Source organism: Tenrec ecaudatus, chromosome 8, assembly GCF_050624435.1.
Source record: "Tenrec ecaudatus isolate mTenEca1 chromosome 8, mTenEca1.hap1, whole genome shotgun sequence".
Classification (NCBI taxonomy): Eukaryota; Metazoa; Chordata; class Mammalia; order Afrosoricida; family Tenrecidae; genus Tenrec; species Tenrec ecaudatus.
In genome coordinates, this window is record NC_134537.1 from 43,994,000 (window position 1) to 44,008,850 (window position 14,851).

Below are 14,851 nucleotides of genomic sequence, written 5' to 3' on the forward strand. Positions count from 1 at the left end.
CCCCCACCCCTTGTCCCCGAGAAAGGGGCCTGCTGGTGAGACAGCTAGGAGTTCTGGTTGGAAGCTGCCCTGATTGACAAGCTACATTCTGTCTCCCTGTCCCATGCTGTAACTTCCAAGTTGATCCTGGCTTTGGGTTCTAGTCCGTTGCTTCCCTAATAAGCCCCCACCTTGATGTATGGCCCAGGAGTTCTGGGTGGCCATCGCACTGAAAGGTGGAGCCCGCAGAGCAGAGGGTGCCATGGGAGAGGCGGGCGTCAGAAGGGGAGGATGTGGGGAGTGGACGCAGACAGACTCCCACCTTGTTCGAACCAGCTTCCTGCTGATCCCGGGTCTGCTCGCTGGTGCATTGAGGTGAGTTTAGAGATTCGACTACAGTCCCATTGGTCACCTCTACCACCCTCGCTTCTTTTCCACGACAGCTAAAGATGATGCCGAATGCTATACAAAGCCATTTGTTGTCTTCTCACGTGTAACTTAACCTCCCCCACCTCTCTGTCCTCTCATCCTTCCCAATGTGGGGCGGGCCTTCTTGCTGGCCCCTGAGAGACATCTTGGGAGGCTGGCACAGCCACTGGTTAGCCAGGCAACTCTGGGAAAGGAGCCCCCTCCCCGGACCTCGATTTCCTCCTCTCCCAGAGGGGGCCGCCGTCGTTCCTGCTTTCGCCCTTGTTCCATCTTCATCTCGTGCACGCTGGACATGTTGCCAGGAGAGACCGGTCCCTGGAGCAGGACATCGTGCTCAGTGAGGGGGAGGGGCAGTGGAACAGAGGAAGACCTCTGACAAAACGGATGGACAGGGTGGCTACAGCCAGGGGCTCAAACGATGGACAGGGTGGCTACAGCCAGGGGCTCAAACGATGGACAGGGTGGCTACAGCCGGGGGCTCAAACAATGGACAGGGTGGCTACAATCAGGGGCTCAAACGATGGACAGGGTGGCTACAGCCAGGGGCTCCGGCGCGGGAACGACTGTGAGGATGGCGCAGGATGGCGTTTGGTTCTGTCTTGCACAGGGTGGCGATGGCGGGAGCCGAATCGCTGGCACCTGACCGCAGCAACAGCACGTTTGGGAGGACCCAAGTGACGCTGGTGACCACAGAACACATGCAGCCCGGTGCGTGCTGAGTGCCCTCTCAGTGCTCGCCATGACTATGCCGCCTCTTCTGCCAGGCAAACGCCGCTCATCGAAGCTCTGTCCACGCCCCACGCCCACCCCTCACCCCCAACAGAGGCAGCTGCCCCAGCCTTGGTGGCCTCGCCTCCAGCAGTATCTCGGGGCATGGGCCTCTCAGGTGGCGGAGCCTGCTGTCCTGAGGGGCCCACTGCATCCTTGGAGTAAGGTCTGGAGCACCTTCTCTCCGGCGGAAGTGAAACAATCCTTTGAGTCGTGCCACGCGGTCTCCATTGTGAGCGACGACAGCGCCTCTGTCTACAGAGCTATCAGGTCAAAAGAGCCCATCGCCATCCACCCAAATGTTTCACAGGCCTCCCCTCCCCCTCGGGGTCCAGCCTGCCATCGGGCTGGGCACAGAGAGCCGTAAGACCTGAGGCAGGAAGGCAGCCAGCCGGGAGGTCAGGGGCCCTCTCTGAGGGGGCTATGGCTGGGCCTGCAGATGGAGGAGGATGGGGAGACGGAAGACAGGGTCCCGGACCTGGAGCAACTGTGATTGGCTTCAGGTAAGCGCTCAGTCAGCGCCCAGGCCGGGCCTGCCAAGCTCACCGGGCAGTCAGCGGCACAGCTGTGGCCGAGGCCCTCCCTCCGTCACCTGTGTGTTGGTGGCCTGTTTACGTAAGTTATGACTAATCGCCATGCAGGAAAGCAGCAGCTATGTATATAATTATGTGGCAGATTACTTTGTTATTAGCTTTATTTAATTATACCGCTGAGCTATGTTGTGTGTGTGTGTGTGTGTGTGCGCTCGCTAAGTCTCCACTATGTAGGAAAAGAAAGAAAGAAAAAAACCGAACCAAACAAACAAAACATTGCTCACTTCTGCTTGTGCAATTGGATCGGAGCCCAGGCCCCCAGCAGAAGCTCCCTCCACTCCCCGGGCGCCGTTGGGCTTGGGCTGCTTACGAAGAACTCACTTGTACTGAGCCCTGTTCCCTGCCGGCCCCAGAACCTCCCACAGTGTCTCAGCCCCTCCTACAACCCAGCAACACTGCTCTTGCCCAGGAACACACACACATGCACACCTGCATGGGAGCCTCTAAAGGCAGCCAGTTCCCTCTCCGTACCGGAGGGAGGGGCTGTCTGGCTCAGGGGCTGGCGGATGGCTGCAGTGACCTCAGAGGCCCTCCCACGAAGGCATCTGAATTCACTGCAGTGGGTCCATCCAGCCCCCTCCCCTCCCAGCCCAGGTCAGCCGCATGCATGGTCTCCACCGCTGCCGCCCCTGTGCCCTCGTGTTCTTTCTCTGCGATCCTGGTGTCTGTGGCGACAAGCACCGGGGCACAGCTGATGATCTTCTGGGGTCCAGCCAGAGCGGGCAGTGGGATGAGGCAGGAGCCACCGGCGTGACCCTGACATTTCCAGGGGACAGAGAAAACTCCACAGAGCCCTGCCAGACCTCCCGTGGATGGCGTCCAGCCAGCCCCCTTCTAGTACATTCTCAATGTGGAAATGCATTTTCTAGTCTAATCCCATCAACTGCCTTCTTGTACCGATCAACAGGCTCTCTCCTCAGTGAGGTTCCACTGCAACGCTCAGCCCGGGTTATGGATGGAATGGAGTCTCCTAAAAATAGGTGTTGAATTCAGATGGTGACTAGCTACCACTGCCAACTGCTTTGAAAAAGACCCTGTTGACGTCCGGGGGAGAGAGGATGAGAAGCGTGGAACAAAACCCCAAATCATAGAAGCGACCAGGCCTGTTGGTCAACTGGAGACTAGTGGAACCCCAAGATTACAGACTCAGCTCTACATCAGAATAATCGATTCCGAACGATCAAATGGGCAGGATCTGCCCAATGACAAGCGCGGAGAGTTGCAGGAGGAGGAGGAAGAGGAGGAGGGAGGGGTAGGACACGTGGCGGTACTGTGGGGGGGGTGGCACAGATGAGGTGGAACGCCACATGTGGAGGTGCAACAGTTGCGCTGCTCTCTGAATTGACAATGAGAAGTTAGAACAGACTAGACATTTCCTCTGTGTGTGTTGAAGAGACGCCACCCCTAGTTCCCTAGGGGACCTTACACACGTTTCTGAACATGCCTACCGGCTTCACAATTGTCCTGAATGAATTAGATCATGGATACTAGTAGTAACAAGAAAGCACCAAGAAATAAGAAATGTAAGGCATGATAAAGAATGAAGCGTGTGCGTGCATGTGCACATGCATGTGTGTGCGCGCATACGTGTGTGTTGAAATTTGAACCCTCATTGCTGAGGATTTGCTCTGTTGGGAAATGAGGAGTTCTTCTCTTATGTTAAAGAGCAGCCACACCAGTGTAGGTTGTGTACCAGCCCTCACCACTCTGAGTTCAGACTAGACAGACAGCCACACACCAGGGAAGACTGACTTCATGTGAGAATCACGCACTAGCCAAGGAAAGCCAAGAAACCAAGGAAGGAAGGAATTCCTCCAGCTACTGACAAGAAACAAATCAACTTGAGTCAGTTCTGACGCATAGTGACCCTACAGGACAAAGCAGAACTGCCTCTGTGAGTTCCCAAGACTCTCTTTACGGGAGTAGCAAGCTTCATCTTTCTCCTGTGGGGCACCTGGTGGTTTCAAACGACCAACCTTGTGGTTAGCAGGCCAAGGCATAAACCTCTACACCACCAGGGCTCCATCAACAAGATGGAGACCATCCATTGGAAATGTCCAAAAACCAAACTAAACTCAATGCCACCAAGTTGATGCTGACTCGTAGTGACCCTGTGGGATAGTGATCTCCCTATGGATTCTGAGGCTGTAGATCTTGACAGGGACAGAAAGCATCGACTTTCCCCCAAGGAGCAGCTGTGGATTTGAACTGAAGACTGCACAATCCCATCAATGTGTAACCAGTGCCTCCGCCAGTATCCTGGGAGTTTCGGGCTCATGACCTCGGTCACTCGGTGGTGCAAACGGAATGCTCAACAAAATGTTGGTGGCTGAAGCTCACTCAGAGTGTCTCAGAAGAAACCACCTTCTTCTTTAAAAAAAACCCCGCAGCCGTTGAAAAATCCTGGGAGCACACTTCTACTCTGGCACACCTGTGGGGTCCAGGAGTTGGAATCACTAAAAAAAAAGTTTGAGTAGCATCTAATTGGCACAACACACACCCCCACACAAACCAGCTCACTGCCATGGAGTCGATGCTGATTCAGAGTCAGTAACCCCTCCCCCTCCACCCCCACGTGTTTACGGAGGAGAAAGCTCAATCTGCCTCGCGCAGAGCTGCTGCTGGTTTCCATCTGCCGGCCATGCCGATCGATCGCAGTCCAACACGGAACCAATCAGCACAATCGATTTCAGGATGTTTTCTTCTTTCACATACTCCTTGTTATTAGCTCTCTATTCCCCTGCCAACCTCCCCGGTTGTGCGCTTAGGCACTGACTGATCCAGGGACTGTCTCTGTAGATTGACCTCCCCTGAATTTCATATACAGAAACATCGTACAAAACACAAAAACAGAATTGAAGCTCTGATAGTGTTCCCTCCTTTGGATTTGATTTTATTATTTGCCATCCTTGGATCAAACTGGTGAGCTTCTTTCCCGGGGACTTAGTTGACGCCTCAGATAGCAGCTTGTTTGAAGACAAGCCTTTAAGATCCCAGACGTCATCCTTTCTGATAGCTGGGCACCATCTGGTTTCTTCCCCACTCTTTGCTAGCACACCCAGATCTTCAGTGACCTCTTCATGAGGGTGAGCATTGAGCAGGGCCATGTCGTAATTGCTCTTAGATTGGGGCTAGAATTAAGTGCAAGCCCCAACTCCATTCATATATCTATGGTGTATATATTATATAACTATATATACTATATACGTATATAGTATAATGTATAACTGTATATAGTTGTACATATAACTATACACATATATAGTTTCCGGTTCATTTTAGAGATATCATGATCATTTTATGATAGAGAACGTTATAAATCATCCCCCTGGGACATAAGGTAATTCTATTGACAGTATCATTAATTTAAGAACTTAAAACACGGTGGAGAAAAGCAAATTATACAAGTAGAGGCCAGTTTTTCAGACTGCCCTCCATGAATTTTTGACTTGTACAGATGAAACCTTTGAGTGAGTGGACAGCAGCTCTAGGTAACCGAGGAAACCCCTTTGAGAGCTGGTGGTCTGAGCCACACCCTGGCTCCCGCCCACCCACCCCCACTCCCCCCGGCCCCCACCCCCACACCTGGCCCTGCATGCTTGGTGACCGCAGTAGGAGTGACTCACTCACATGCACTGAGCCCCACAACAGCCATTCTCTGTGCTAAGTACGACATGCTAAGTCGCATCTCCTCTCAGGAGCGCTTGCAGTGACCCGGAGGCAGGGCTGTACAGAGTGGGGGTGGGGGGTGGGGGTGAAGGGAGTCAAGGCCCCGCGGCTGAGGGACATGCCCAGGACACAGGCTAGCAAGTGGAGAGGCAGGATTCCCCGGCTCGATGGTCCAGCTTGAGAAGCTGAGCTCTTGGCTACGGGACAGTCCCGATTTTTAACAATTTGTCCCGCATCCCGCGGCATTTTAAAAAAGTTCCAGTTTGGGGAAAGAATGTACAACAAGCTAGGGAATGGTGGGAGAACGGGAAGGGAATATGCGGTTTTGGGCTGCCATGCGGCTATTTTGCCAGGATATGGGTTTTATATTATTTTTGTTAATTTTATAATGCTAAACCTTAATAATAACAAATCATTGTTGAGAACTGATTATTGAGAACTGCTTATCAAAGTTCGCATTGTTGATCACTTGTTAGAATTCGACCGCCATTGTTTGGACTTAATGAACAATGGCATTTTTTGGCACTGGCAACAACGAAAGCATTTTGTAACTGTTTCTCAGACAATACACATCATACTGCATGCTAGTGCTGGTTAAACAAGTGATGTCAACAAATCAGCTATTCAGTTAATTTGGGTAAGCAATTTATTTATTTATTTCATCAGTACATAAATTTTCTTGAATTTAGCAGACAGTACTCGTATTATTTATATTTTATAGTGGCGGCAAATAGTCTAGTGCCGGCCTTGAAAGTGACATGACTTACGTTACTGCAAATTCAGAGAAAAATAATACAAGTTAGTATTGTTATTATTTAGAAAGAAATATAGGATTAAAATTCAAATAATTTTAAAAATATAGTTACTTTATAACAAATTAATTTAATTTATAAACTAACAATAAAATATGTTCATGTAATTATGTACCTACTTGCTGTGTTTTCAAGCAATATGTATATAATAATGTATAATGTAATTTTAAATTATTATTTTAGATTTGTAACATCATGAGTAAGAAAAGAGGATGCAAATTCAAAAAACCAAAAGCGATTACATGGTAAAATGTGAGAAATGTAATGATGAATTTTCTATTTCGCACAGCGGGCAGAATGATATTTCAAAGCACTTGGAGACACAGAAACATAAAAGATATTTAAATACTGCCATATCTTCCTCCAAAATACAGGAATATAAAAAAAAATAACTTATAGAGACGAAGAAAAGAAATCAGCAGTAGCAGAAGGACTTACGTCGTTTCATGCTATTAATCACAATAAAATAAAAAGGACCTGATGCAAAGGGCTTAAGGGGAGAGCAAATACTTTGAAAATGATTAGGGCAAAGAATGTACGGATGTGCTTTATACAATTGATGTATGGATTGTGATAAGAGTTGTATGAGCCCCTAATAAAATGTTTTTTAAAAAATCACAATCATCCTTCAGATCTATGGACTGTACATCACAAGTGGTCAAAAAGTTAATCAACAAAACATTTGCTGTGCTAGCATAATATCCGAGGCAATTGTGTGTAATGTGCTTTCCCCATATGCATTTTCAGAATTAAACAAAAATCTAGAAAAAAATAATTTTATATCCATATAGTCTGACGCATCTAATCATAAGGCTATAAAGTTATTTCCAACCACTATTAGATTTTTTGATTCAGAAACTGGGATAAAAATTAGAATTTTAGATTTCGCTTCCGTGCCCGGTGAAACTTCTGAAATAATTTTCAGTTCCATTATTAATATTTTGGAAAAAAACATTTAAAACATAATGTGATTGCATAATGTGATTGCATATTGTGCAGACAGCACGATTGCAAGTTTTGGAGGGAAAGCGCGAACAGGTACAAATAATACTTTTTATAAATTAAATAAAAGCCTTAATCAAAACATTATTGGTGTTGGTTGTGCAGCACACATAATACATAATGCCATTCAAACAGCTGCTGATTTGTTGCCCATAGATGTGGAAAATATTGTTATTAAAATATATTCTTATTTCTATACATACACTGTATGCGTTGAATTGCTTAAAGAATTTTGTGAAACTGCGGAAGTTGAATATCAGAAAATACTTGGATACAGTAAAACGAGCTGGTTAGCTCTTTTGCCAGCTGTAGAAAGAATTTTGAAAATATATGATCTTTTGAAATCCTACTTTCTATCACAGGATAAATGTCCTAGAATTTTAGAAGAGTTTTTTTTTAAAGAATCTTCAAAAATTTGGCTAGAGTTTGTACATAATCAAGTAGCTCATTTTCAAAATGCTATAAAACTTTTTGAAGGTGACAAAATTTCGGTAACTGAAGTCGCAAATGAAGTTAATAATTTAAAATGTCAGTGTCAAGAGTGGTTCGAAAAAAATTTTCTTTCCATTAACTATCCGTAATAGTATAAGCCAGCTAGAAGAACAAGGTGCAATAAATCGTGCAGATATCATGAATCACGTTAAAAAATTCTATAGTAACTGCATAGATTATTTAAAAGAGTGGACGGGTACATTACAATGATATTGAACATTTTCATTGGGTTACATTAAAACAAGAACTTAATTGGAATTATGTGCGAAAAGCATTCGATCATATTACTCAAAATTTCCCATATAGTAATATTTCCACAAATGATCTTTTTAATGAGGTATCATTATTAAAAATATATATTGATACGGAAAAGGTTAAATCCTGGGCATCGGCAAAAATCACAATAGAGAACAAATGGTTAGAAATGTTTCATCATTTTGAAACAAACTACGTTCCATAGAATAATGCACTAAAAATTGTGGAATACACGCTGTCCTTAGCAGGAACTAATGCTGCAACTGAATGCATTTTCTCTATGGTAAATAAAGTGTGGACATCAGAAAAATCACAATTAAGTGTTGAGACTGAAAGCCATTTTATGTGTGAAATATAATTTAACAAATTCTTGTGAAAAATGTTATGACCTTTTAACAATGACAGCAATCTACTAAAAAAATTCACTCAAATGAGAAATCTGCCAAAGAATAAAATAATACTATACATAATTTTAATGTATTATATTTGTAAATTGTACTTATGTTGAAATTTTAAAAATATATTACAATACTATTTTTGTGTTCTATGAAAATTTGTGTTGCTCCATGTAGACCAAATTTTAAATCAAGAACACACACACAGGGGCAGCGGGGAGGGAGGGAAAAAAAAAAGAGGACCTGATGCAAAGAGCTTAAGTGGAGAGCAAATGCTTTGAAAATGATGAGGGCAAAGAATGTACAGATGTGCTTTACACAACTGATGTATGTATGGATTGTGATAAGAGTTGTATGAGCCCCTAATAAAACGTTAAAAAAAACACAAAAAAGGTGACAACATTAAAAAAAAAAAAAAGAACATACACACACACCCCACTCCCCACCCCACCCCCACCCACCCCGGTCAATGGTGTCCCGCTTTACCATTGTTAAAATCTGGTCACCTTACTCTCCGGCAGAGCCCCTCCTCAGCCGGGGCAATCGGCCCACACGTATTGGTTGAGCTGTTTCCTTTTAATGACATTTGATGTTGTATCGGAAGTGGAGTGAAAGTTGACAGCGTGAGTTGCATTTCCATTCATACCCAGCTTGTCTGTGGCGCACCGCTCTGCTGGGTGCAGGGATGGACAGACCCCCCTGGGGCCTTCAAGCCCACCAGTGCCAGCCCCAAAAGACCCCCTCCACTTGGGACAGCCAGCAAGCACCTTCACACTGCGGCCCAAGCACTGGCAAGGAGCTGGTGCTCTGACTCTCAAGCCTCCCACCCCACCCCCGGTGGGCATGGGGAGGGGGTGTCAGGGTGGGGGTGAACTTGAAGGCCAGCGTTCCCACCCTCCTGCTGGTTGGCTTTGGCTTTGCTTGGGATGGAACTTTCCCCAACAACACCCTCCTCTTTTCTTTGCCTCCTCTGAATAGACATTGTTCTCCCTCACAGAATGGGTCTCAAAGGTCAGGGCCACCCTACCACACCTGCTGCCACATCAACTGGTGGGAACCTGGCCAGGAGTCTGGGCTCTGTTTGTGGCCTAGGATGAGGGAGGCGGAGTACCAGGGACTGAATCCGCCCTCCCTGTGAGAGCGCCCACGGTGGGGTGGGGCGGGTAGCACCCTGCAGGCAGGGGCTAATAAATAGGTGCCAGGAGCACTATCTAGTACCACTTCCACCCCCACCCCCTGGCCGCCCTCCCCCACCCTTTCTTACCACGTGTCCTCAGTGCCAGACAAGGCCCAGAAGGTGGTGGGTGTGAGCTCCAGATTCACACGCTCCCACACTGTCTCTCTGCTCTTCAAGCACGTCTTCCCCAAACCACCGTCCAGGAACTGCGGGACACAGGGTCTGTCCTCCCAGCCAGGCTCGCCCACAGGTGGCCGTGCATGGCCTCCGATGGGGAGTCTGACCTGAGCCCGCCTCCCCAGGCACGGTGGGGGCAGGGGCAACACCTGTTGGAAGATCTGGGCGTGGGGACCAGGAGCCTGTGTCCTAACTGGCGTCCCAGGAGGTTCTGGCCTGAGAGGTGCTGAGACAGTGGACAGACAGCAAGACTCCCTCAGGAATAAATGCCGCAACACCTCAAGACGCGCCCAGTCACCTCTGTCATGTGGATTCTGACCTGATAGAGCAGAGTGGCACCTGCCTGTGAGTTTCCGAGGCTGCACACCTTCATGGGAGCAGAAAGCCTCCTCTCTCTTCCTAGGAGCGGCTGCTGGGCTTGAACTGCTGACCTTGCAGCCCAGCAGACTATGCCACCAGGACTCTTTATTCATTAGCACCAAACTCACTGGGAATGTAACTGTCTACGGAAGTAGAGAGCCAGTCTTTCGCCCTTAGAGCTGCTGGTGGTTTCGAACTCTTGACCCTGCGATTGCAGCCCGACCAGGATTGCTGTTCATTAGCACAGGACTTGGCATGGCGCTGGCACAGGGTACTGCACACATGTGTGTAGCGAAGGGGGAAAGCCACCCTCTGGTCTCCTGGCTTCTTTCTCCATCCAGCAAGACCCCCACTGGCTCCCGGGTTTCAAGCAAGCCCACCCCACTGCCCTATCTGTCACTCATCCTTCCTTCAGAGAACTAGCAAAAAAACGACAACACAAGCGTGACCTTCGAATCAATTCCGACTGGCCACCCCACAGGGGTCAGAGGAGAACAGACCCCCTTCAGGCTTTCGGTGGCTGTGGCCTTTCTGGGAAAGGCGTCGTAGTTATGTGTTGGGCTGCTAACTGTGAGGTCACCAGTTCAAACCCACCAGGCGCTCTGAAGGAGAAAGAGGAGGGAGGGCGATAGCCTTAAGAACCTCCAGGGGCTGGAAAGGGAACCGATTACAAGGATCTACATACAACCTCCTCCCTGGGGGACGGACAACAGAAAAGTGGATGAAGGAAGACGTCGGACAGTGTAAGACATGACAACATAATAATTTATAAATTATCAAGGGTTCATGAGGGAGGGGGAAGCAGGGAGGGAGGGGAAAAATGAGGACCTGATGCCAGGGGCTTAAGTGGAGAGCAAATGTTTTGAGAATAATGAATGCAATGAATATACAGATGTGCTTTACACCATTAATGAATGTATGGATTGTGATAAGAGTTGTATGAGCCCCTAATAAAATGATTTAAAAAAAAAGAAGAACCTCCAGGGGCAGTTGACTCTGTGTGGGGGTGAGGAGCCCACGTGGGAATGGGCTCGATGGCCGTGGGCTTGGCGTGGGTTGTGCGCACCTTCCAGAAGGGGATCATCGAGCCTTCCTTGCCTGAGTTACATTAGGTGGTATTTGAACCTTCAACCTTTTGGCTCAGCACCATATGCTTGACTCTTTGCACCACTGGGCACTCCTTCCGGGCACCAGTACAGGCGTCACAAAGTGCTTTTGTGGCTTGCCATGTAGGGTTTGGGTCTCCCTCCAGAGTGTAAACTCACAGAAGACAGAAGTCTTCCTCTGGTTCAGAGCTGCGCCCTGGCACCCCAGCAACCCCATATCAACTATCCAAGGGGCAGAGCTGGCAGGACTAAGTCCAGGCAGAAAGAAAGAAATGTTTTAAATCAATAAATAAGAATCAGCCTTGTGAGCAGGGCCTTTCCCTATTCAGGAATGGCTCAACGGGCATAGGAATTTCGCATGGTGATGCAAGCTCCAGCTGGGGCCATGGGTCATGTCACCTACCCCGCCCTGCCCCGCCCCCCCCCCCCCGACCGCCCCAGCCCTGGGCTGCATGGTTCCCCTCTGCATCCACATGCTCTTCTCGAAGAGCCCCCCAAAGGCAATTCTTCCTCTTTCCTCCCCTGTTGTTCACAGCAGCCGTCTGTGCTGTTTTTGTTCTTTTGAAAAATCATCTTATTGGGGGCTCATACAATTCTTATCACAATCCATCCATCCATCCATGGTGTCAAGCACATTTGCCATCTTTGCTCTTTGCTGTTAGGAGAGTTTTTCTTAGAGTTTGGCTCTTTTTCTTTCTTTCTTTCTTTCTTTCTTTCTTTCTTTCTTTCTTTCTTTCTTTTTAATCGTTTTATTAGGGGCTCATACAACTCTTATCACAATCCAAACATACATCGATTGTGCAAAGCACATTTGTGCATTCATTGCCCTCATCATTCTCAAAACATTTGCTCTCCACCTAAGCTCCTGGCATCAGCTCCTCATTTTTCCCCTCCCTCATAAACCCTTGATAATTTATATATTTTATAAATTAGTATTTTGTCATATCTTGCCCTGTCCGACTTCTCCCTTCACCCACTTTTCTGTTGTCCATCACCCAGGGAGGAGGTCACATGGAGATCCTTGTAATCGGTTCCCCCTTTCCAACCCACCCTCCCTCCACCCTCCCAGTATCACCACTCACACCACTGGTCCTGAAGGGGTCATCCGCCCTGGATTCCCTGTTTCCAGTTCCTATCGGTACCAGTGTACATCCTCTGGTCTAGCCAGACTTGCAAGGTAGAATTGGGATCATGATAGGGGATGAGGGGGGGAGCATTTAGTAACTAGAGGAAAGTTGTATTTTTCATCGTTGCTACATTGCACCCTGACTGGCTCGTCTCCTCCCTGACACCCTTCTGTAAGGGGATATCCAGTGGCCTACAAATGGGCTTTGGGTCTCCACTCTGCACTTCCCCCTCATTCACAATGATATGATTTTTTGTTCTGATGATGCCTGATACCTGATCCCTTCGACACCTCATGATCACACGGGCTGGTGTGCTTCTTCCATGTGGGCTTTACTGCTTCTGAGCTAGATGGCCGCTTGTTTACCTTCAAGTATTTAAGACCCCAGATGCTATACCTTTTGATAGCCAGGCGCCATCAGCTTTCTTCGCCACGTTTGCTTATGCACCCATTTGTCTTCAGTGATCTTATCATGGAGATGAACACACAATGATATTTTTTGTTCTTTGATGCCTGATAACTGATCCCTTTGGCACCTCGTGATCACATAGGCTGGTGTGCTATAAACTAAAAATATATGCAAATGGATCTATTTCCCCATCCTCCTTTGCCTCCCAACTCTTTCCTCTATTTCTCTTGACTTTCCTCCTGTCCCACTATCATGCTCAGTCCCCACCAGGGTTTCAGCTCCTATACTTTCTATACCATTCTCAGAAAGGTATTGCAGTTTACTTTTTAAGGCAGTTTTTTTTGTTTACAGAACAACTGAGCAGAAAGTCCAGAGTTCCCCAAACTGCCCCTCCCCTTCCCCCACGGTTTCCCCTATGATGCACAACTTGCCTCCGCTGTGGTGGGCCATTTGTTAAGATGGGTGAACCATTGTTACGAATTAAAGTCCATAGTTTATTCAAAAACAAGCCAAACCCACTGCCACCGAGCCGACTCTGGCTCATCATGCCCTACGTAGGGTTTCTAAGGCTGTAAATCTTTTCAGGAGCTAGCAGCCTCCTCTCCGATGGAGCGATTGGTGGTTTTGAACCACTGACTTTGCTCTGTTAGCTCAACACTTACCCAGCCATTCCAAAAGGGGCTTCAAAAAGTTCATAGAAAATCCTACCATATTTCTCTACGAACATTTAGCGCTTCCTTGTATCAGAGTCCATGCTCTACGATGCACAAAATAACTAGTTTTGTCAAACGCACAGTGCCATATACCCACAATTCTAGTATCATACAGATTCTCTTCACGGGCCCTAAAATGTCACTGGACTTCACCTATTCATCCCTCCCTATTTCTCCCCGCCCCCGAGAGCCCTGGTGGCCATCCATCCTTTCACTGTCTCTGTAGTTTTGCTTTGCCAAGAATGTCACACAGTCAGAACTATCCAGCAGGCAGTCTTTTCAGACTGGCCGGTTTCACTAGGTGAGCTGAGGTTCATGTTTTGCCATGTGTTTTCATTACTGACTGTAAGACTGACGGCATTGATAGGTTTTTTTAATACTCTCATATGGATGTGTTAGGTAGCTAGCTTGGGGATAGGGGGTTGTCCCTCCCATGCCTGCAAAGGCCCCCATGGAGGAGGTTGGAAAGAAATCAGGCAACCATTGGACACCTATGAAGAGCCCACACTGAGCATGCTCATACTCAAGCCCCCAAGCCAGGTGGAAGGTACACCTGGGCACCCAAACTAGTCCCAGGCTCATGACATCACCCAGGTGGGCTTAATTCAGCCAATGAGGTCAACCAATACCTTCAGCCACGCCTCTCCTGGGCAGGGGTGGGTTAGAATAAAAGCAGGGGGCACGCTCTGTCTTACTCTTTTGCCCTCTTGCCTTCTCTTGGCCTTTGGATCCTGGGGTTTCCCAGTCCTGCATGCGTGGGTGTGCTCTTTCACGTGGTGGTTCGTAGCCAGTTGTGAACCCCAGTGCGGCTTCAGCACAGCTTGGTATGTGTCCCAGAAAGAGTGTATCCCCTTTTGAGACTAAAACTTGAAACTGGTCCTGTCCTTCATAAAACCTCACTTGGATTACCCAACGTGCTTCAGCGTGAATTCTTTCAGCGTGTGGAGCAAAGAACTGAGGTACAACCCACTCCAGAAAACTGAGTTTATTTATTCACTCAGTTGTTCAAGGACATCTTGGTGGCTTCTAATTCGAGGCGTTTATGAACGGAACTGCTATTGATGTTCACGGACAGGTTTTTGTATGAACTTAAAGCTTCCAACTCAGGTGAGTGAATGCCAAGTACATGTACCAGTTGCTGTGTGATAGTTCAATGCCATTTAAAATCCCACTTGCCTCCTATAGGATCCCAGGTGGTGCTGTCAGGCAACTCCAAGGTCGGCGGCAGTTCAAATCCCGAGCTGCTCCTCAGGAAAAAGAGGGGGCTGTCTGCTCCATAAGGATTTACACCCTCAGAATCCCAGTATAAGGTGGGTATGCACTGGAATCAACTCAATGACAGTGGGCTTTGGGGCTGTATACCCTCCTCTTGAACAGATTCCACCAATA

At 47.8% G+C, this 14,851-nt stretch overlaps 1 pseudogene; it reads left to right on the top strand.

Annotated features, from left to right (window-relative positions):
• Positions 1 to 1,022: 1,022 nt before the first annotated feature.
• Positions 1,023 to 14,851, top strand: part of LOC142455378 (fructose-bisphosphate aldolase A-like) — a 44,215-nt pseudogene continuing 30,386 nt past the window's right edge.